The sequence below is a fragment of the Pleurodeles waltl genome, chromosome 6 (genome assembly GCF_031143425.1).
Source record: "Pleurodeles waltl isolate 20211129_DDA chromosome 6, aPleWal1.hap1.20221129, whole genome shotgun sequence".
Taxonomy (NCBI): Eukaryota; Metazoa; Chordata; class Amphibia; order Caudata; family Salamandridae; genus Pleurodeles; species Pleurodeles waltl.
This window is the reverse complement of record NC_090445.1, coordinates 1,199,544,625-1,199,565,742: the sequence shown is the minus strand read 5'-3', so window position 1 is coordinate 1,199,565,742 and position 21,118 is coordinate 1,199,544,625. Positions and strand designations below refer to the sequence as shown.

At 45.4% G+C, this 21,118-nt stretch overlaps 1 protein-coding gene across 2 annotated transcripts in view; it reads right to left on the bottom strand.

Moving 5' to 3' along the window:
• The window catches only part of LOC138300747 (uncharacterized), a 903,291-nt gene that overhangs the window by 361,177 nt on the left and 520,996 nt on the right, over nucleotides 1–21,118 (bottom strand). The gene's annotated exons all lie outside the window — the stretch shown is intronic.

Sequence of the window (21,118 nt, the reverse complement as noted above, 5' to 3'; positions counted from 1 at the left end):
AGTAGATAAGGGAGGTTGGGTGAGTGCAGTCAAGAACCTAGACCTGCTGCTACACTCAGCAAGGTTATGCAGGCAGGCAGATGTAGCACTCTGTAAAGAGGTGCGTCTTCAAATCTTTACAAAACTGGAGCACCATTGGGTCTATCCTGATGGTTATGGGGAAGTTGTTTCTGATCCTGGGTGAATAGATGGAATAAACCTGTTGTTTTTGTTTTTTACACTTCTTAGTCGACAGCCTGATGGTGTCCTGGCTATGGGTATGCTGAGAACTCCCAGAGATGGTGAGCGTGTTCGCAAGATGAGCAGGGGGTCCGTATTACAACCTTTTATGCTACTGGTTAGCTCTCATACCAGTATCCACAGAAGGGCCTATCATGCCATGTCATGCATGAAATACTCCAGGAGTTGTAATTCATTACACCTTGAAGGCAAAATATAGCTGGTTAGGGGTGGACACTGGCACATTAAGCTAACACAGCTACCCACAAACCTCAGTGGGAGCTCTTTGCTAACAGTGTATACACATGTGAAGACGAACATGGGGTTTGTGCCATATTTCAATGAGATTGTCAAGATGTGTCTGGCGTTGGCTAGTTGGACCCACAGGGAAACATACAAGGCAGCACTGGGATGGTGAATGTGGTAGAGTGGAAATGCTATTTTATTTAAAAACAGTTGGCCAAAGTAGGACAACATTGCTGCCATTGTTTAGGTCTTATAACACCACCAACCAGAGAGAAGCCACGGAATTATGTTAAAGCAAGGATGCAGTGCTCATTTTCCATATATACGGGACGGCTTGCTGCAAACTGTGCGCTCATTTTACTGATAAGCCTACCATATTGATACTTGAATTTAGCATGAGTGGGTAGCATCTGCTCCATTTTATCAAGTATATAAACTGACATTCAGGACCACTGTAATTATGTGATTCAGCGAATGCAACCTTTTCTGTATATTTATGTATTTACCACATTTGTCACGTAATCCATCATCTGCTGCATAATTTGCAGATTTTTACAAGAGGACATTTTATTTCTAGCTCAAACAGATCAAAGGTTACTGAAAATGCTGTGCCACGTGTTTCCTGGCAGTTGAAGGTCCTTTGCAAATGTTGACTGCTCACCTCTCAGTTGCTTATTAGTGTATGTGGTTGTTAAACTGACACTGATGTGGTGAAACCTCTGCCAGACAATGTAAACATTTGTAAGAATGATACAATAAGATACTACTGTCACAAAATGTTCTGCCTTACACAGCATAATTTGCCTTCTTCTTTCATAATTTAATCAATCAGGTCTCATAAAATTGTCCTTCTAATCTCATAATTCCAGTGGTTCGTTTACAATATATGATGTGTTTTACACTTGGCGTGATGTGTAACACTTGTGTTATGTGCTTCAATGTTTTTTCAGCCAAAACAATAATAGGTTATTGGCAGGTTGGCAGTAATCATGTTGTTTAAGGTAACAACTCAATCCCATGCACTGCACAACTCATTACCACACACTTTATCATACTATCACAGAAGATAAGCCTAGAGCATCTGACTTCCAGAAGTAACAAGGCCAATATTTCCTGGCCACAGGAGGCTGCAATGAGGTTGAACATGTGAGCGGACATCAACACCACAAGACATAATGGTGAGTACCATCAAGAAAAGGAAAGACAGACACCCAGCAGTAACGGACTGAAAGAACACACAGTGGCAGGCTTGGAAATGTTAGTGAGTCGGAAGACCAGGCCCCACACAGAGTTCTGTGTAACACCAGGCCTCACACAGAGTTCTGTGATGACAAACACCAACTAAAGTGTAGCACCTAGGGTGACAGGCAAAAGGAGAAAGAAGAGAAAAAGAACACCACCACTTCCTGAGCATCAAACAAGAAAAGTTATAACACACTAAGAAACAAAAATAGCCAAACACAGCGCCAACAGACACTGAACGCATTATACAACAATACAATTGGTTGTAAGCTCTATACAAGTGCAGTTATATATCAGAATATTACACACAGAATAGTAATAATAACAATGTTTACTGTATATTTTGTAACAAAATCATCACAGTGTCCAATAAATTCAGATATAAAACATAAATATGTTAGGAATGTCTGAATATTTAATAGACAATATTAAAAATCACACAAGAGTCATAAGATTAATAGAAAAATACCCTATCCCTCCTTAGTGCATCACATTTAGCCCATTGCCTTAGAATGCCCATTAGTTACATTATCATTTAATTTGAGTTTTTCATAGGTTATGTCCAGATATCGTATTAATCTCTCAATAAAGGTGAAAGCAAGCCGTAGTTGCCTCCTTTTAGTATGCAATGATCGCTTCCTGAAGCAGGGCAATACATTTTTTTTTAACGTCACTCAGCCCTGTGCAGATGCAAATAATATGGTCCAGTGTTTCATTTCGATAGTTACAGAGTCTGCAGTTAGGAGAACTGGATATGGTCTTTCAGGAGTCTTCAAATTCTTGAATCTGAATATACAACAGATGGAGTCTTAGAATTCTTTGTTATATAGATGCCTCTACATTAGAGTCAATATATTTCTGGCTGGGCTGAAAATATGATTCCATAAATCAATCTGAGCGTTGGTAGCATGATACGTTGTATATGTCTCTATAATGAAAATACTCCTGAAAATCTTCCCTGATTACTCTTTTAAGAGTTAATAGTTGCATCCTCAAGAGATCCTTAAGCAAGGGTAAATTATGTTCTTTGATAACATAATTCATTTGATCAAGAGAAAATACTGAGTGGAATATCTTCTGTGTCAGTTCCTCATAAACCAAGCCTCTCAAAAAGGTGGGTTTTGCAGAGGCACAGTCACAGAAGGAGTTGATTTTCTGAGCCAGGTGAACTGCCTCAATTGATGGTAGACACATCTCAAGTTTGATCATTGCATGAGAAGTGGATCTTCTTAAGTTAAATAAAAGACATGTCTGTGTGAAAAACAGATTTACATTTTTTTTTTAACTTCTTTTCGTTTAATACCAAGGACCCATAAGTCATTGTAGTGGGCCTAATCGCACATCCTCTGTATAATAATTCAAACCTTTAAAATGTATTTGTTATAATGACAGACTTTGTTTTTAACATATTTAGATGTCCTCCAAAGATTAGGTTCTTATCCAGATGATAGCCCAAATAAACATACAATTTTACTTATTCAACTTTGTTTTTACCCAATTTCCATGTGTATTTCTTTAAGTACTTCCCAAAGAATATGATTTTTTTTTGCTGATGTTCGCCGAAAGGCTATTCCTCTGATTGTAGTCATTGAGAGCAAGAAGTTGGTGCTGTCGTCTGTGGGCAGATCATGAAATCATCTGCATATGTTAAGTAGAATTCTGGGCACTGTCCTTTTTTGGTGGATGAATTTCAGATTTTTTAATGCAATCATCTATATCCGAGATATGCAAGGAAAACAGAAGAGGAGCTAGAATACAGCCTCACTTGAGCCTATTCTCGATGAAAAGTTTAGGGGAGAGGTGCAGCTGGTTCATTAGCTTGATTTGCATCCCAGAATGAGAATTTAATGCAGTTATCAATTGCAGCAAGTTAGCATCTGTGCCCATATCTCGAAGCTTGGACCAAAGATAGTCATGGTTTACCTTGTCAAAAGCAGCTGAACACTTCACGAAGCATACATATAACTGTTTCCTCTAGTATACAGTCTTCTTTATAAGGAGTATCAGAGCTATGATATAATTTGTGGTTCCACAGCCCACCTGGACACGGTTTGGTGAGCCACAGAAGGTTGGTGCATGTTACTCATTCCGCTAAATGTAACAGTAGATATTTCATGAGAAGTTCATCTTTCACATCCAGAAGGGCTATCATGTGGAAGTTCACAGGGTCTTTTCAGCTTCCCTTTTTATGAAGTGGTTGTAAGAATGTACCTTGTGATTCTGGTACTGCTCCTGACAGCAAGACAAGGTCGAACACCGACTTTAATATACTGCTGGACAACATTGTATTGTGTTTCATTATGGCTATTGGGATCCCATTGGGGACCGGGCCTCAAGAGCTGTAGCTTTTTGTTATTAGTAAATATGTTAATCCCTTCTGTGCCTTGGACGAGGTGACCTCGTCCAAGGCTACAGTTCCCGTGTGCCTTGGACGAGGTCACCTCGTCCAAGGCACACAGGAACTTGGGGGAGCGCTAGCGCGCCCCCCCTGTGCGCTCTCCTCCCCCCAAGGCGGGGATGGAAGGGGAAGACCTTCCCCTTCCACCCCGACCCCCCTCCACCCACCTGTGACGTCAGCGCGCGAGCGCGTGCTGATTTGTCACAGGGGCCTCCCCCATCGCGCTGGAAGCATTGAAAGAGAAATGCAAAACATTTCTCTTTCAATCACTGGGGGAGGCCCGGAGGCCTTCAAAGGGAAGGAAATGTATTTCCTTCCCTTTGAAGTCTCTCCCAGGGTTTCAAAAGCCGGATTGCTTGCAATCCGGCTTTTGAAACCCCACTAGACACCAGGGATTTTTTTTTTTCTTTTAGAAAGTGACATAAGGGAGCGACCCCTTGGGCAAGGGTCGCTCCCGGGGGGGGGGGGGGCATTTTTCAGGAAGGCCTTTTCTGCTCCCCCTGGGGGCAGAAACCTCTAGGCACCAGGATTCATTTATTTATTTATTTATTTATTTTTTCTTTTTTTTAGGTGGGGAGCGACCCCTTAGGCAAGGGTCGCTCCCCTACGAGGCAAATTATAATTAGGCCATTTCTGCCCCCCTTGGGGGCAGATTGGCCGATTTTAGGTCAATCTGCCCCCAAGGGGGCAGAAACCACTAGGCACCGGGGATTAGTTTTTTGGTGCCAATGTCACGCAGGGGGAGCGACCCCGTAGGCAAGGGTCGCTCCAGGGGGGTGGGGGTTGGCGGGGCAAATTTATTTTGGGCCATTTCTGCCCCACGTGGGGGCAGAAACCTCTAGGCGCCAGGGCAAAAAATAAATTTGAGTTTTTTTTTTGTTTATTTGTTTTTTTAGAGATGGGGAGTGACCCATCAGGCAAGGGTCGCTCCCCTGGGGGGCAAATTGTATTTAGACCATTTCTGCCCCCCTTGGCGGCAGATTGGTCGATTTTAGGTCAATCTGCCCCCAAGGGGGCAGAAACCACTAGGCACCGGGGATTTGTTTATTGGCGCCAATGTCACGCAGGGGGAGCGACCCCGTAGGCAAGGGTCGCTCCCGGAGGGGGGAGGTTGGGGTTAAGGGGGGGCAAATTTATTTTAGGCCATTTCTGCCCCCTCTGTCGTGTTTTGGGCCATTTCCTTTCGTGGGCGCTAGGCCTACCCACACAAGTGAGGTATCATTTTTATCGGGAGACATGGGGGAACGCTGGGTGGAAGGACATTTGCGGCTCCTCTCAGATTCCAGAACTTTCTGCCACAGAAATGTGAGGAACATGTTTTTTTGTAGCCAAATTTTGAGGTTTGCAAAGGATTCTGGGTAACAGAACCTGGTCAGAGCCCCACAAGTCACCCCATCTTGGATTCCCCTAGGTCTCTAGTTTTCAAAAATGCACAGGTTTGGTAGGTTTCCCGAGGTGCCGGCTGAGCTAGAGGCCAAAATCTACAGGTAGGCACTTTGCAAAAAACACCTCTGAGTTCTTTAAAAAAATTGGATGTGTCCACATTGCGCTTTGGGGCAGTTCCTGTCGCGGGCGCTAGGCCTACCCACACAAGTGAGGTATCATTTTTATCGGGAGACTTGGGGGAACGCTGGGTGGAAGGAAATTTGTGGCTCCTCTCAGATTCCAGAACTGTCTGCCACAGAAATGTGAGGAACATGTCTTTTTTTAGCCAAATTTTGAGGTTTGCAAAGGATTCTGGGTAACAGAACCTGCTCAGAGCCCCACAAGTCACCCCATCTTGGATTCCCCTAGGTCTCTAGTTTTCAAAAATGCACAGGTTTGGTAGGTTTCCCTAGGTGCCGGCTGAGCTAGAGGCCAAAATCTACAGGTAGGCACTTTGCAAAAAACACCTCTGTTTTCTTTCAAAAAATTGGATGTGTCCACGTTGCGCTTTGGGGCATTTCCTGTCGCGGGCGCTAGGCCTACCCACACAAGTGAGGTGTCATTTTTATCGGGAGACTTGGGGGAACGCTGGGTGGAAGGACATTTGTGGCTCCTCTCAGATTCCAGAACTTTCTGCCACAGAAATGTGAGGAACATGTGTTTTTTTAGCTACATTTTGAGGTTTGCAAAGGATTCTGGGTAACAGAACCTGGTCAGAGCCCCACAAGTCACCCCATCTTGGATTCCCCTAGGTCTCTAGTTTTCAAAAATGCACAGGTTTGGTAGGTTTCCCTAGGTGCCGGCTGAGCTAGAGGCCAAAATCTACAGGTAGGCACTTTGCAAAAAACACCTCTGTTTTCTTTTTAAAAAATGGGATATGTCCACGTTGCGTTTTGGGGCGTTTCCTGTCGCAGGCGCTAGGCCTACCCACACAAGTGAGGTATAATTTTTATCGGGAGACTTGGGGGAACATAAATTAGCAAAACAAGTGTTATTGCCCCTTGTCTTTCTCTACATTTTTTCCTTCCAAATATAGGAGAGTGTGTAAAAAAGACATCTATTTGAGAAATGCCCTGTAATTCACATGCTAGTATGGTCACCCCGGAATTCAGAGATGTGCAAATAACCATTGCTCCTTAACACCTTATCTTGTGCCCTTTTTGGAAATACAAAGGTTTTCTTGATAGCTATTTTTTACTCTTTATATTTCAGCAAATTAATTGCTGTATACCAGGTATAGAATGAAAACGTACTGCAGTGTGCAGCTAATTTATTGGCTCTGGGTACCTAGGGTTCTTGATGAACCTACAAGCCCTATATATCCCCGCAACCAGAGGAGTCCAGCAGACGTAACGGTATATTGCTTTCGATAATCTGACATTGCAGGGAAAAGTTACAGAGTAAAACGTAGAGAAAAAATGATGTTTTTTTCACCTCAATTTCAATATTTTTCTTTTTCAGTTGTTATTTTCTGTAGGAAACCCTTGTAGGATCTACACAAATGGCCCCTTGCTGAATTTATAATTTTGTCTACTTTTCAGAAATGTTTAGGTTTCTGGGATCCAGCATTGGTTTCATGCCCATTTCTGTCACTGACTGGAAGGAGGCTGAAAGCACCAAAAATTGCCAAAATTGTGTTGAAAACTTGGGTTTTCTGATTCAAGTCTGCCTGTTCCTGAAAGCTGGGAAGCTGGGAAGCCGCTGAGTTTAGCACTGCAAACCCTTTGTTGATGCCATTTTCAGGGGAAAAACCACAAGCCTTCTTCTGCAGCCACTTTTTCCAATTTTTTTGAAAAAAACAAAATTTTCACTGTTTTTTCGCTAATTTCTTGGCCTCCTTCAGGGGAACTGTAGGAAAGTACCATCTTGCCTGGCATGTTACCCCCATTTTTCACTGTATATATGTTGTTTTAGTTGTATGTGTCACTGGGACCCTGGTAACCCAGGGCCCCAGTGCTCATAAGTGTGCCTGAATGTGTTACCTGTGTAGTGACTAACTGTCTCACTGAGGCTCTGCTAATCAGAACCTCAGTGGTTATGCTCTCTCATTTCTTTCCAAATTGTCACTAACAGGCTAGTGACCATTTTTACCAATTTACATTGGCTTACTGGAACACCCTTATAATTCCCTAGTATATGGTACTGAGGTACCCAGGGTATTGGGGTTCCAGGAGATCCCTATGGGCTGCAGCATTTCTTTTGCCACCCATAGGGAGCTCTGACAATTCTTACACATGCCTGCCACTGCAGCCTGAGTGAAATAACGTCCACGTTATTTCACAGCCATTTTTCACTGCACTTAAGTAACTTATAAGTCACCTATATGTCTAACCTTTACCTGGTAAAGGTTAGGTGCAAAGTTACTTAGTGTGAGGGCACCCTGGCACTAGCCAAGGTGCCCCCACATTGTTCAGAGCCAATTCCCTGAACTTTGTGAGTGCGGGGACACCATTACACGCGTGCACTACATATAGGTCACTACCTATATGTAGCTTCACCATGGTAACTCCGAATATGGCCATGTAACATGTCTATGATCATGGAATTGCCCCCTCTATACCATCCTGGCATAGTTGGCACAATCCCATGATCCCAGTGGTCTGTAGCACAGACCCTGGTACTGCCAAACTGCCCTTCCTGGGGTTTCACTGCAGCTGCTGCTGCTGCCAACCCCTCAGACAGGCAGCTGCCCTCCTGGGGTCCAGCCAGGCCTGGCCCAGGATGGCAGAACAAAGAACTTCCTCTGAGATAGGGTGTGACACCCTCTCCCTTTGGAAAATGGTGTGAAGGCAGGGGAGGAGTAGCCTCCCCCAGCCTCTGGAAATGCTTTGTTGGGCACAGATGTGCCCAATTCTGCATAAGCCAGTCTACACCGGTTCAGGGACCCCTTAGCCCCTGCTCTGGCGCGAAACTGGACAAAGGAAAGGGGAGTGACCACTCCCCTGACCTGCACCTCCCCTGGGAGGTGTCCAGAGCTCCTCCAGTGTGCTCCAGACCTCTGCCATCTTGGAAACAGAGGTGCTGCTGGCACACTGGACTGCTCTGAGTGGCCAGTGCCACCAGGTGACGTCAGAGACTCCTGCTGATAGGCTCCTTCAGGTGTTAGTAGCCTTTCCTCTCTCCTAGGTAGCCAAACCCTCTTTTCTGGCTATTTAGGGTCTCTGTCTCTGGGGAAACTTTAGATAACGAATGCATGAGCTCAGCCGAGTTCCTCTGCATCTCTCTCTTCACCTTCTGATAAGGAAACGACCGCTGACCGCGCTGGAAGCCTGCAAACCTGCAACATAGTAGCAAAGACGACTACTGCAACTCTGTAACGCTGATCCTGCCGCCTTCTCGACTGTTTTCCTGCTTGTGCATGCTGTGGGGGTAGCCTGCCTCCTCTCTGCACCAGAAGCTCCGAAGAAATCTCCCGTGGGTCGACGGAATCTTCCCCCTGCAACCGCAGGCACCAAAAAGCTGCATTACCGGTCCCTTGGGTCTCCTCTCAGCACGACGAGCGAGGTCCCTTGAATCCAGCGACTCTGTCCAAGTGACCCCCACAGTCCAGTGACTCTTCAGCCCAAGTTTGGTGGAGGTAAGTCCTTGCCTCACCTCGCTGGGCTGCATTGCTGGGAACCGCAACTTTGCAGCTACTCCGGCCCCTGTGCACTTCCGGCGGAAATCCTTTGTGCACAGCCAAGCCTGGGTCCAAGGCACTCTAACCTGCATTGTACGACTTTCTAAGTTGGTCTCCGGCGACGTGGGACTCCTTTGTGCAACTTCGGCGAGCACCGTTTCACGCATCCTCGTAGTGCCTGTTTCTGGCACTTCCCCGGGTGCTACCTGCTTCAGTGAGGGTTCTTTGTCTTGCTCGACGTCCCCTCTCTCTTCAGGTCCAATTTGCGACCTCCTGGTCCCTCCTGGGCCCCAGCAGCGTCCAAAAACGCCAAACGCACGATTTGCGTGTAGCAAGGCTTGTTGGCGTCCTTCCGGCGGGAAAACACTTCTGCACGATTCTCCAAGGCGAGAGGGATGCGTCCACCAAAGGGGAAGTCTCTAGCCCTTTTTCGTTCCTGCAGAAACCTCAGCTTCTTCTGTCCAGTCGAAGCTTCTTTGCACCCGCAGCTGGCATTTCCTGGGCATCTGCCCATCTCCGACTTGCTTGTGACTTTTGGACTTGGTCCCCTTGTTCCACAGGTACCCTAGATTGGAAATCCACAGTTGTTGCATTGCTGGTTTGTGTCTTTCCTGCATTATTCCTCTAACACGACTATTTTGTCCTTAGGGGACTTTAGTGCACTTTGCACTCACTTTTCAGGGTCTTGGGGAGGGTTATTTTTCTAACTCTCACTATTTTCTAATAGTCCCAGCGACCCTCTACAAGGTCACATAGGTTTGGGGTCCATTCGTGGTTCGCATTCCACTTCTGGAGTATATGGTTTGTGTTGCCCCTATCCCTATGTTTCCCCCTTGCATCCTATTGTAACTACACATTGTTTGCACTGTTTTCTAAGACTATACTGCATATTTTTGCTATTGTGTATATATATCTTGTGTATATTTCCTATCCTCTCACTGAGGGTACACTCTAAGATACTTTGGCATATTGTCATAAAAATAAAGTACCTTTATTTTTAGTATAACTGTGTATTGTGTTTTCTTATGATATTGTGCATATGACACTAGGTGGTACTGTACTAGCTTCACATGTCTCCTAGTTCAGCCTAAGCTGCTCTGCTAAGCTACCATTATCTATCAGCCTAAGCTGCTAGACACCCTATACACTAATAAGGGATAACTGGGCCTGGTGCAAGGTGCAAGTACCCCTTGGTACTCACTACAAGCCAGTCCAGCCTCCTACATTGGTTGTGCAGTGGTGGGATAAGTGCTTGAGACTACTTACCACTCTTGTCATTGTACTTTTCATAAGAGAAAAATATACAAAACAAGGTCAGTGTATATACACATAGCCAAAAAGTTTTGCATTTCCTCTTTTCACTCTTTTCTAAGTGCTGAAAAGTACTCCTAAACTTTCAAAAAGTTCTTAAAAGTTTAAAAAGTTTTTTTTTCTGTCTTTCCAAAAAGTTCTGAAAACTTTTGTCTCTTTCTCTATCACTTTAACTCTCTCTAAAAAATGTCTGGCACAGGCCAAAGTGTTGATCTGTCCAAACTTGCATATGACAACCTTAGCTGGAAAAGAGCAAGGAGTCTCTGTATAGAGAGAGGTTTGAGTGTAGGGAAGAATCCTGCCTTGGAACTGTTAATTAACATGCTTAGAGAACAGGATAAGGCCAGAGGTGGCCCATCTGTTGAAAAAGTACCTAATAGTTCCCAATCTGATTCAGGGACTCCCCCAGGAAAAGATTCAGGAAAGAAACTTCCTAGCCTGCCCATTACTAGACAATCTAGCATAGATGGTAATGATGATGAGCCACACCAAAGAAATAGTGTTGTCTCACATCATAGCAAAAGCATTTATTCTCACCATACTGGTAGTAATGTTTCTGTAAACCAAGCTGTTAAGTTGGCTTCTGTAAGGGACAGGTCTCCTTCTGTTCATTCCCATCATAGCTCTGTTTCTAGAAATGTCCCTCCCACCAACCCTGATGACAGAATTTTAGAGAGGGAACTCAATAAGTTGAGGGTGGAACAAACCAGACTGAAGCTTAAAAAGCAACAGCTGGATTTGGATAGACAGTCTTTTGAATTAGAGAAGGAAAGACAGAAGTTGGGTTTAGATACCCATTGTGGCAGCAGCAGTATTCCCCATAGTCATCCTGCAAAAGAGCATGATTCCAGGAATCTGCACAAGATAGTTCCCCCTTATAAGGAGGGGGATTACATTAACAAGTGGTTTGCTGCACTTGAGAGGGCCTGTGTTGTACAGGATGTCCCTCAAAGGCAGTGGGCTGCTATCCTATGGCTATCATTTAGTGGAAAAGGTAGGGATAGGCTCCTTACTGTGAAAGAAAATGATGCCAATAATTTCCAAGTTCTTAAGAATGCACTCCTGGATGGTTATGGCTTAACCACTGAACAGTACAGGATAAAGTTCAGAGAGACCAAAAAGGAGTCTTCACAAGACTGGGTTGATTTCATTGACCATTCAGTGAAGGCCTTGGAGGGGTGGTTACATGGCAGTAAAGTTACTGATTATGACAGCCTGTATAACTTAATCCTGAGAGAGCATATTCTTAATAATTGTGTGTCTGATTTGTTGCACCAGTACTTGGTGGACTCTGATCTGACCTCTCCCCAAGAATTGGGAAAGAAGGCAGACAAATGGGTCAGAACAAGAGTGAACAGAAAAGTTCATACAGGGGGTGACAAAGATGGCAACAAAAAGAAGGATGGTAAGTCTTCTGACAAGGGTGGGGACAAATCTAAAAATGAGTCTTCATCAGGCCCACAAAAACACTCTGGTGGGGGTGGTGGGTCCAAATCCTCCTTTAATCAGAACAAGGAAAAGAAACCATGGTGCTATTTATGTAAAATAAAAGGCCATTGGACAACAGATCCCAGTTGTCCAAAGAAAGGCACCACAGCTCCTACCACTACAACCCCTACTGCTACATCTAGTGTCCCTACTAATAGCAGTGGTGGTGGGAGCAAACCTACTAATAGCCAATCCAAGGGAGTAGCTGGGCTCACTTTTGGTAATTTAGTTGGGGTTGGTCTGATTAGGGAGACCACAGAGGCTACTTTAGTCTCTGAAGGGGCTATTGATTTAGCCACTTTGGTTGCTTGCCCCCATAACTTGGAGAAGTACAAGCAACTAACCCTAATAAATGGTGTTGAGGTCCAGGCCTACAGGGACACAGGTGCCAGTGTCACAATGGTGATTGAGAAACTGGTGCACCCTGAACAACACATACTTGGACACCAGTACCAAGTAACCGATGCTCACAACATAACACAAAGCCACCCCATGGCTGTTGTAAATCTCAACTGGGGGGGGGTAACTGGTCCAAAGAAAGTTGTGGTAGCTTCAGATTTACCTGTAGACTGTCTATTAGGGAATGATTTGGAGACATCAGCTTGGTCAGATGTGGAGTTGGAGGCCCATGCAGCAATGCTGGGCATCCCAGGGCATATTTTTGCTTTGACAAGGGCTCAGGCCAAAAAGCAAAAAGGACAGGGAAGCTTGGATCCTGGAACAATGGACCAAGTGCTCCCTAAAGCTAGGGCTAGTAGAAGCAAACCACTTCCTACTATCCCTCCCTCTACAGTGGATTCTACTTCTGAGGAAGAAGAATTCCCTCCCTGTGCAGAACCTACACCAGAGGAGCTGGAAGCAGACACTGCTGAGCTTTTGGGTGAAGGGGGGCCTGCCAGAGAGGAGCTGAGTGTGGCACAGCAAACCTGTCCCACATTAGAGGGTCTCAGACAGCAAGCTGTCAAACAGGCTAATGGGGATGTCAGTGACTCTCACAGAGTTTACTGGGAGGACAACCTCTTGTACACTGAGCATAGGGATCCTAAACCTGGAGCTGCCAGGAGATTAGTGATTCCTCAGGAGTACAGAAAGTTCCTCCTAACACCGGCACATGACATTCCCCTAGCTGGGCACCTGGGTCAAATGAAAACTTGGGACAGATTGGTTCCATTGTTTCATTGGCCTAGGATGTCTGAGGACACAAAGGAATTTTGTAAGTCCTGTGAAACCTGTCAAGCCAGTGGCAAGACAGGTGGCACTCCAAAGGCACCCCTTATCCCACTGCCTGTGGTTGGGGTTCCCTTTGAAAGGGTAGGGGTTGACATAGTTGGCCCCCTTGACCCTCCTACTGCTTCAGGCAATAGGTTTATCTTGGTGGTAGTGGACCATGCCACAAGATATCCTGAAGCAATTCCTTTAAGGACCACTACAGCTCCTGCAGTGGCAAAGGCCCTCCTGGGAATATTTTCCAGGGTGGGCTTCCCAAAGGAAGTAGTATCAGACAGAGGAAGCAATTTCATGTCTGCATACTTAAAGGCCATGTGGAAGGAGTGTGGTGTAACTTACAAGTTCACAACACCCTATCATCCACAAACAAATGGACTGGTGGAGAGATTTAATAAAACTCTCAAAGGCATGATTATGGGTCTCCCTGAAAAACTCCGCAGGAGATGGGATATCCTTCTACCATGCCTCCTTTTTGCCTACAGGGAGGTACCCCAGAAAGGAGTGGGCTTCAGCCCCTTTGAACTTCTTTTTGGACACCCGGTTAGGGGTCCACTCACACTTGTAAAGGAGGGTTGGGAACAACCTTTAAAAGCTCCTAAGCAGGATATTGTGGACTATGTACTTGGCCTCAGATCAAGGATGGCTGAGTACATGAAAAAGGCCAGTAAAAACCTTCAGGCCAGCCAAGAGCTCCAGAAGCAATGGCATGATCAGAAGGCTGTTTTGGTTCAGTACCAACCAGGGCAGAAAGTGTGGGTCTTGGAGCCTGTGGCCCCAAGAGCACTCCAAGATAAATGGAGTGGACCCCACACAATTGTTGAAAAGAAGGGTGAAGTCACCTACTTGGTTGACTTAGGCACTGCCAGGAGTCCCCTTAGGGTGCTCCATGTCAACCGCCTGAAACCCTACTATGACAGGGCTGATCTCACCCTGCTCATGGCAACAGATGAGGGACAGGAAGAAGACAGTGATCCTCTACCTGATCTCTTCTCTTCCACAGATCAAGATGCTCTTGTGGAAGGGGTAGTTTTGGCTGATTGTCTTACTGCTGAGCAGAAAGACAATTGCATAAATCTCCTAGGACAATTTTCAGAACTCTTCTCTACTGTGCCAGGCACCACTTCTTGGTGTGAGCACACTATAGATACTGGAGACAGTTTACCTGTCAAAAGTAAGATCTATAGGCAGCCTGACCATGTCAGGGACTGCATAAAGCAAGAAGTTCAGAAAATGTTGGAACTAGGAGTGGTTGAGCACTCTGACAGTCCATGGGCTTCTCCTGTGGTACTGGTACCAAAACCCAATTCTAAAGATGGAAAGCAAGAAATGCGGTTTTGTGTAGATTATAGAGGTCTCAACTTGGTAACCAAAACTGATGCTCACCCTATACCCAGGGCAGATGAGCTTATAGATACACTGGCATCTGCCAAGTATCTAAGCACTTTTGATTTGACTGCAGGGTATTGGCAGATCAAATTGTCAGAAGATGCTAAACCTAAGACTGCATTTTCTACCATTGGAGGACATTACCAGTTTACTGTAATGCCTTTTGGTTTGAAAAATTCACCTGCCACTTTTCAGAGGTTGGTGAACACAGTCCTGCAAGGGCTGGAAGCTTTCAGTGCAGCATATTTGGACGATATAGCTGTCTTTAGCTCCAGCTGGGATGATCACCTGGTCCACCTATGGAAAGTTTTGGAGGCTCTGCAAAAGGCAGGCCTCACTATCAAGGCTTCAAAGTGCCAGATAGGGCAGGGTAAGGTGGTTTATCTGGGACACCTTGTTGGTGGGGAACAGATTGCACCACTTCAGGGGAAAATCCAAACTATTATTGATTGGGTTCCCCCTACCACTCAGACTCAGGTGAGAGCCTTCCTAGGCCTCACTGGGTATTACAGGAGGTTCATTAAGAACTATGGCTCCATTGCAGCCCCTCTTAATGACCTCACATCCAAGAAAATGCCTAAAAAGGTATTATGGACAGCAAGCTGTCAGAAAGCTTTTGAGGAGCTGAAGCAGGCCATGTGCTCTGCACCTGTCCTGAAAAGCCCTTGTTACTCTAAAAAATTCTATGTCCAAACTGATGTATCTGAATTAGGAGTAGGGGCAGTCCTATCACAACTTAATTCTGAGGGCCAGGATCAACCTGTTGCTTTTATTAGTAGGAGGTTGACCCCTAGAGAAAAGCGTTGGTCTGCCATTGAGAGGGAGGCCTTTGCTGTGGTCTGGGCTCTGAAGAAGTTGAGGCCATACCTGTTTGGCACTCACTTCATTGTTCAGACAGACCACAAACCTCTACTTTGGCTAAAACAAATGAAAGGTGAAAATCCTAAATTGTTGAGGTGGTCCATATCCCTACAGGGAATGGACTATACAGTGGAACATAGACCTGGGAGTAGCCACTCCAATGCAGATGGACTCTCCAGATATTTCCACTTAGACAATGAAGACTCATCAGGTCATGGCTAGTCTTATTGTCCTTCATTTGGGGGGGGGTTGTGTAGGAAAGTACCATCTTGCCTGGCATGTTACCCCCATTTTTCACTGTATATATGTTGTTTTAGTTGTATGTGTCACTGGGACCCTGGTAACCCAGGGCCCCAGTGCTCATAAGTGTGCCTGAATGTGTTACCTGTGTAGTGACTAACTGTCTCACTGAGGCTCTGCTAATCAGAACCTCAGTGGTTATGCTCTCTCATTTCTTTCCAAATTGTCACTAACAGGCTAGTGACCATTTTTACCAATTTACATTGGCTTACTGGAACACCCTTATAATTCCCTAGTATATGGTACTGAGGTACCCAGGGTATTGGGGTTCCAGGAGATCCCTATGGGCTGCAGCATTTCTTTTGCCACCAATAGGGAGCTCTGACAATTCTTACACAGGCCTGCCACTGCAGCCTGAGTGAAATAACATCCACGTTATTTCACAGCCATTTTTCACTGCACTTAAGTAACTTATAAGTCACCTATATGTCTAACCTTTACCTGGTAAAGGTTAGGTGCAAAGTTACTTAGTGTGAGGGCACCCTGGCACTAGCCAAGGTGCCCCCACATTGTTCAGAGCCAATTCCCTGAACTTTGTGAGTGCGGGGACACCATTACACGCGTGCACTACATATAGGTCACTACCTATATGTAGCTTCACCATGGTAACTCCGAATATGGCCATGTAACATGTCTATGATCATGGAATTGCCCCCTCTATACCATCCTGGCATAGTTGGCACAATCCCATGATCCCAGTGGTCTGTAGCACAGACCCTGGTACTGCCAAACTGCCCTTCCTGGGGTTTCACTGCAGCTGCTGCTGCTGCCAACCCCTCAGACAGGCAGCTGCCCTCCTGGGGTCCAGCCAGGCCTGGCCCAGGATGGCAGAACAAAGAACTTCCTCTGAGAGAGGGTGTGACACCCTCTCCCTTTGGAAAATGGTGTGAAGGCAGGGGAGGAGTAGCCTCCCCCAGCCTCTGGAAATGCTTTGTTGGGCACAGATGTGCCCAATTCTGCATAAGCCAGTCTACACCGGTTCAGGGACCCCTTAGCCCCTGCTCTGGCGCGAAACTGGACAAAGGAAAGGGGAGTGACCACTCCCCTGACCTGCACCTCCCCTGGGAGGTGTCCAGAGCTCCTCCAGTGTGCTCCAGACCTCTGCCATCTTGGAAACAGAGGTGCTGCTGGCACACTGGACTGCTCTGAGTGGCCAGTGCCACCAGGTGACGTCAGAGACTCCTGCTGATAGGCTCCTTCAGGTTTTAGTAGCCTTTCCTCTCTCCTAGGTAGCCAAACCCTCTTTTCTGGCTATTTAGGGTCTCTGTCTCTGGGGAAACTTTAGATAACGAATGCATGAGCTCAGCCGAGTTCCTCTGCATCTCTCTCTTCACCTTCTGATAAGGAAACGACCGCTGACCGCGCTGGAAGCCTGTAAACCTGCAACATAGTAGCAAAGACGACTACTGCAACTCTGTAACGCTGATCCTGCCGCCTTCTCGACTGTTTTCCTGCTTGTGCATGCTGTGGGGGTAGCCTGCCTCCTCTCTGCACCAGAAGCTCCGAAGAAATCTCCCGTGGGTCGACGGAATCTTCCCCCTGCAACCGCAGGCACCAAAAAGCTGCATTACCGGTCCCTTGGGTCTCCTCTCAGCACGACGAGCGAGGTCCCTCGAATCCAGCGACTCTGTCCAAGTGACCCCCACAGTCCAGTGACTCTTCAGCCCAAGTTTGGTGGAGGTAAGTCCTTGCCTCACCTCGCTGGGCTGCATTGCTGGGAACCGCGACTTTGCAGCTACTCCGGCCCCTGTGCACTTCCGGCGGAAATCCTTTGTGCACAGCCAAGCCTGGGTCCACGGCACTCTAACCTGCATTGCACGACTTTCTAAGTTGGTCTCCGGCGACGTGGGACTCCTTTCTGCAACTTCGGCGAGCACCGTTTCACGCATCCTCGTAGTGCCTGTTTCTGGCACTTCCCCGGGTGCTACCTGCTTCAGTGAACGCTCTTTGTCTTGCTCGACGTCCCCTCTCTCTTCAGGTCCAATTTGCGACCTCCTGGTCCCTCCTGGGCCCCAGCAGCGTCCAAAAATGCCAAACGCACGATTTGCGTATAGCAAGGCTTGTTGGCGTCCTTCCGGCGGGAAAATACTTCTGCACGACTCTCCAAGGCGAGAGGGATCCGTCCACCAAAGGGGAAGTCTCTAGCCCTTTTTCGTTCCTGCAGAAACCTCAGCTTCTTCTGTCCAGTCGAAGCTTCTTTGCACCCGCAGCTGGCATTTCCTGGGCATCTGCCCATCTCCGACTTGCTTGTGACTTTTGGACTTGGTCCCCTTGTTCCACAGGTACCCTAGATTGGAAATCCACAGTTGTTTCATTGCTGGTTTGTGTCTTTCCTGCATTATTCCTCTAACACGACTATTTTGTCCTTAGGGGAACTTTAGTGCACTTTGCACTCACTTTTCAGGGTCTTGGGGAGGGTTATTTTTCTAACTCTCACTATTTTCTAATAGTCCCAGCGACCCTCTACAAGGTCACATAGGTTTGGGGTCCATTCGTGGTTCGCATTCCACTTCTGGAGTATATGGTTTGTGTTGCCCCTATCCCTATGTTTCCCCCTTGCATCCTATTGTAACTACACATTGTTTGCACTGTTTTCTAAGACTATACTGCATATTTTTGCTATTGTGTATATATATCTTGTGTATATTTCCTATCCTCTCACTGAGGGTACACTCTAAGATACTTTGGCATATTGTCATAAAAATAAAGTACCTTTATTTTTAGTATAACTGTGTATTGTGTTTTCTTATGATATTGTGCATATGACACTAGGTGGTACTGTAGTAGCTTCACATGTCTCCTAGTTCAGCCTAAGCTGCTCTGCTAAGCTACCATTATCTATCAGCCTAAGCTGCTAGACACCCTATACACTAATAAGGGATAACTGGGCCTGGTGCAAGGTGCAAGTACCCCTTGGTACTCACTACAAGCCAGTCCAGCCTCCTAGAGGAACCCACAAAGTCTGGGTACCTCTAGAATCCCTGGGATGTTGGAAAAAAAGGATGCAAATTTGGCTTGGTTAGCTTATGTGGACAAAAAGTTATGAGGGCCTAAGCGCGAACTGCCCCAAATAGGCAAAAAAAGGCCTGGCACAGGAGAGGAAAAGGCCTGGCAGCAAAGGGGTTAATTCTACTGATATTATCATCTCTTTGTTGTCATATGGAGGTGCTTCAATGGTTCTGATGTCCCAGCTTGTCTAGTGAGATGTGATGTGCTCTTCCCATTTGTCATATGGAATGTCAGAATCAGTTGTCGGCCTTTATGATATTGAGACAGTCCCTACTAAATACCAGAACTTTTTAATATCTTTTTGCTCAATTATGTTTTGTAATTTAGCCCATTTCATAATAGCCTCCTCTGTTTTTATACTCCTTATTGTTTTCCTGTATGCTACCTTTGCTTTATACCTTTGGACCGTTCAATACTTTGTTGAAAGGTTAATAAAAGTTCCATGGATCTCCTAAATTGCCTCTTTATAGTTTATATATCCTTGAAGGCTTATGGGTTTGTCCTCTTCTAATTTGAGTGCAGGTTCTGGTATTTTGGGGCATTTGTTATATAATAATTTTTAGTATATTGTGCCACATTTCTTTCCATATCCTGTCTTTCCTATCAAGTTTACAAAACTCTTCCAGCATCTCTTTTAACATAGGGTTGGTTCCTAGCGTTGCAAACTTTACTAATAATTTAACGTTCCCAGCTGCCGTTTCCTTGTTTATGGCAGTTGCCTTACTTAGCTGATATGGAATTTTGCTTATGAAAACTCGAACTGTATATCTTAATGTGATATCCAGGGGATTATGGGCACTTTCCTTCCTGAAGATTATTCATAGTTTTCACGCATATGAAAGCAAGAAAAATGAATCCTAGAAAAATCTATGATAGACCTTGAGTTTGTCGAAAGGTATGTCTTCCTTGCAGGTTGATCATTTGGGAAGAAGCCGTTAAGACAACGAAGGCCAGATGCCATTAAAAAGGGTCTAAGAAACTGACATTTCCATTCTTCTCACTTTATTAAAAAATAAGGGCGTTGGAAATAAATTACATACAGAAATTTCGTTTCACATAAATATTGTGCCTTAAATAACGTTCACAAAAATATCATCCCATTTGGTATAAATGTTCTATTATTACTTTAGGGCTCAATGTTGATTTTAGTCCTTATTCTAATACAACACATGTAACTCTTGTCATTTACCGTGCTTAGAATTGAAAGAAATGTGCTGTGAAGTACTGTATAAAAAACGATTTGTTGTTAAGTAGGAACCGCTGATGCGCAACAACTAATCTCCAGAGCAGTACCCTCCATTGTTCCAAGCCCCTCACAATAGCAACAAACTCCAAGAGCATCAAAGGGCAGCTGGAAATGGTGAGAGGGTTCTGCATAAACACCTCGTAACATCAATATTATGTGAACACCTGTTGTGCCGGCAGGAATGGGAATTGACATGCTCCCTGCTGACCACCGATGCATCTTCCCGGTGATTGGGACTGTTGGCAGATACGGGTTTCCGGCCTGTGCTAACATGAGAAAAAGAAAGTTCATAATAACAATCAGAAAACATGGTCATTTGTTTCTTCAACTGGTGAAACCCTACGAATGAAAGGCACTGGAACGGAGAAGTCAATCTCCCGTCCCAGAATATTTGACAGTGGATTACCGGATAAGGTTTGGGTGAAACAGTTTGTTGAAGTGCTGTTGGGCGAATTCTGCCATTTCTTTTTGGTTTCCCGAGGAGTGAAATTCACTTCAGGGGCAATGATGGCAAAGGGACTGATTTCTAGCCACAATAGACCTAACCACCTGGCAAGGGCAGAATAAAAAATATCCACTAAAATATACAAAAAATAAAATTGTATACACAGCCCACCGGGCTGCTGCAAGATTAAATGACCTATCTCTCTGTCATGAGACGAATTTACAGAAACATGACAAACTGGTTTGTGTATTTATTTACTTATATTTTTACTCAATAATTTTGGAATTTATTTGGGAAGGAAAAGTCCTCTGCATAGTGAAAAACGTGTACTTCTGCCCTGAGTGCCCAGCTGTACTGTTGTCTGGATGATCTCCAATGCTGATTTTTGTGTCATAGATAAACACGGATCATGTGTGTGTGCCATGACATGGGCCTGTCTCATGAATTGCGGTCTTGTTCGACGGGGAGTGGTGCCCAAAGTGCTACCCTCATAGTGGTGGAAGGTTGCCGCCTTCACAAGGAGTTAAGCAGCACAAAGATTCTGGTAGCAGCATACCATGTTGAGATCAGTAGTAATGAACAGGTCCTTTTTATCCTGTGTCACTTAAGTGAGGCCTACAGACTCACTCACCTTTGTAGAAGTTCCACTGCTGTGTGCAACCCACCCTTCACCTACACCAGGCAGATGTGGAGTGT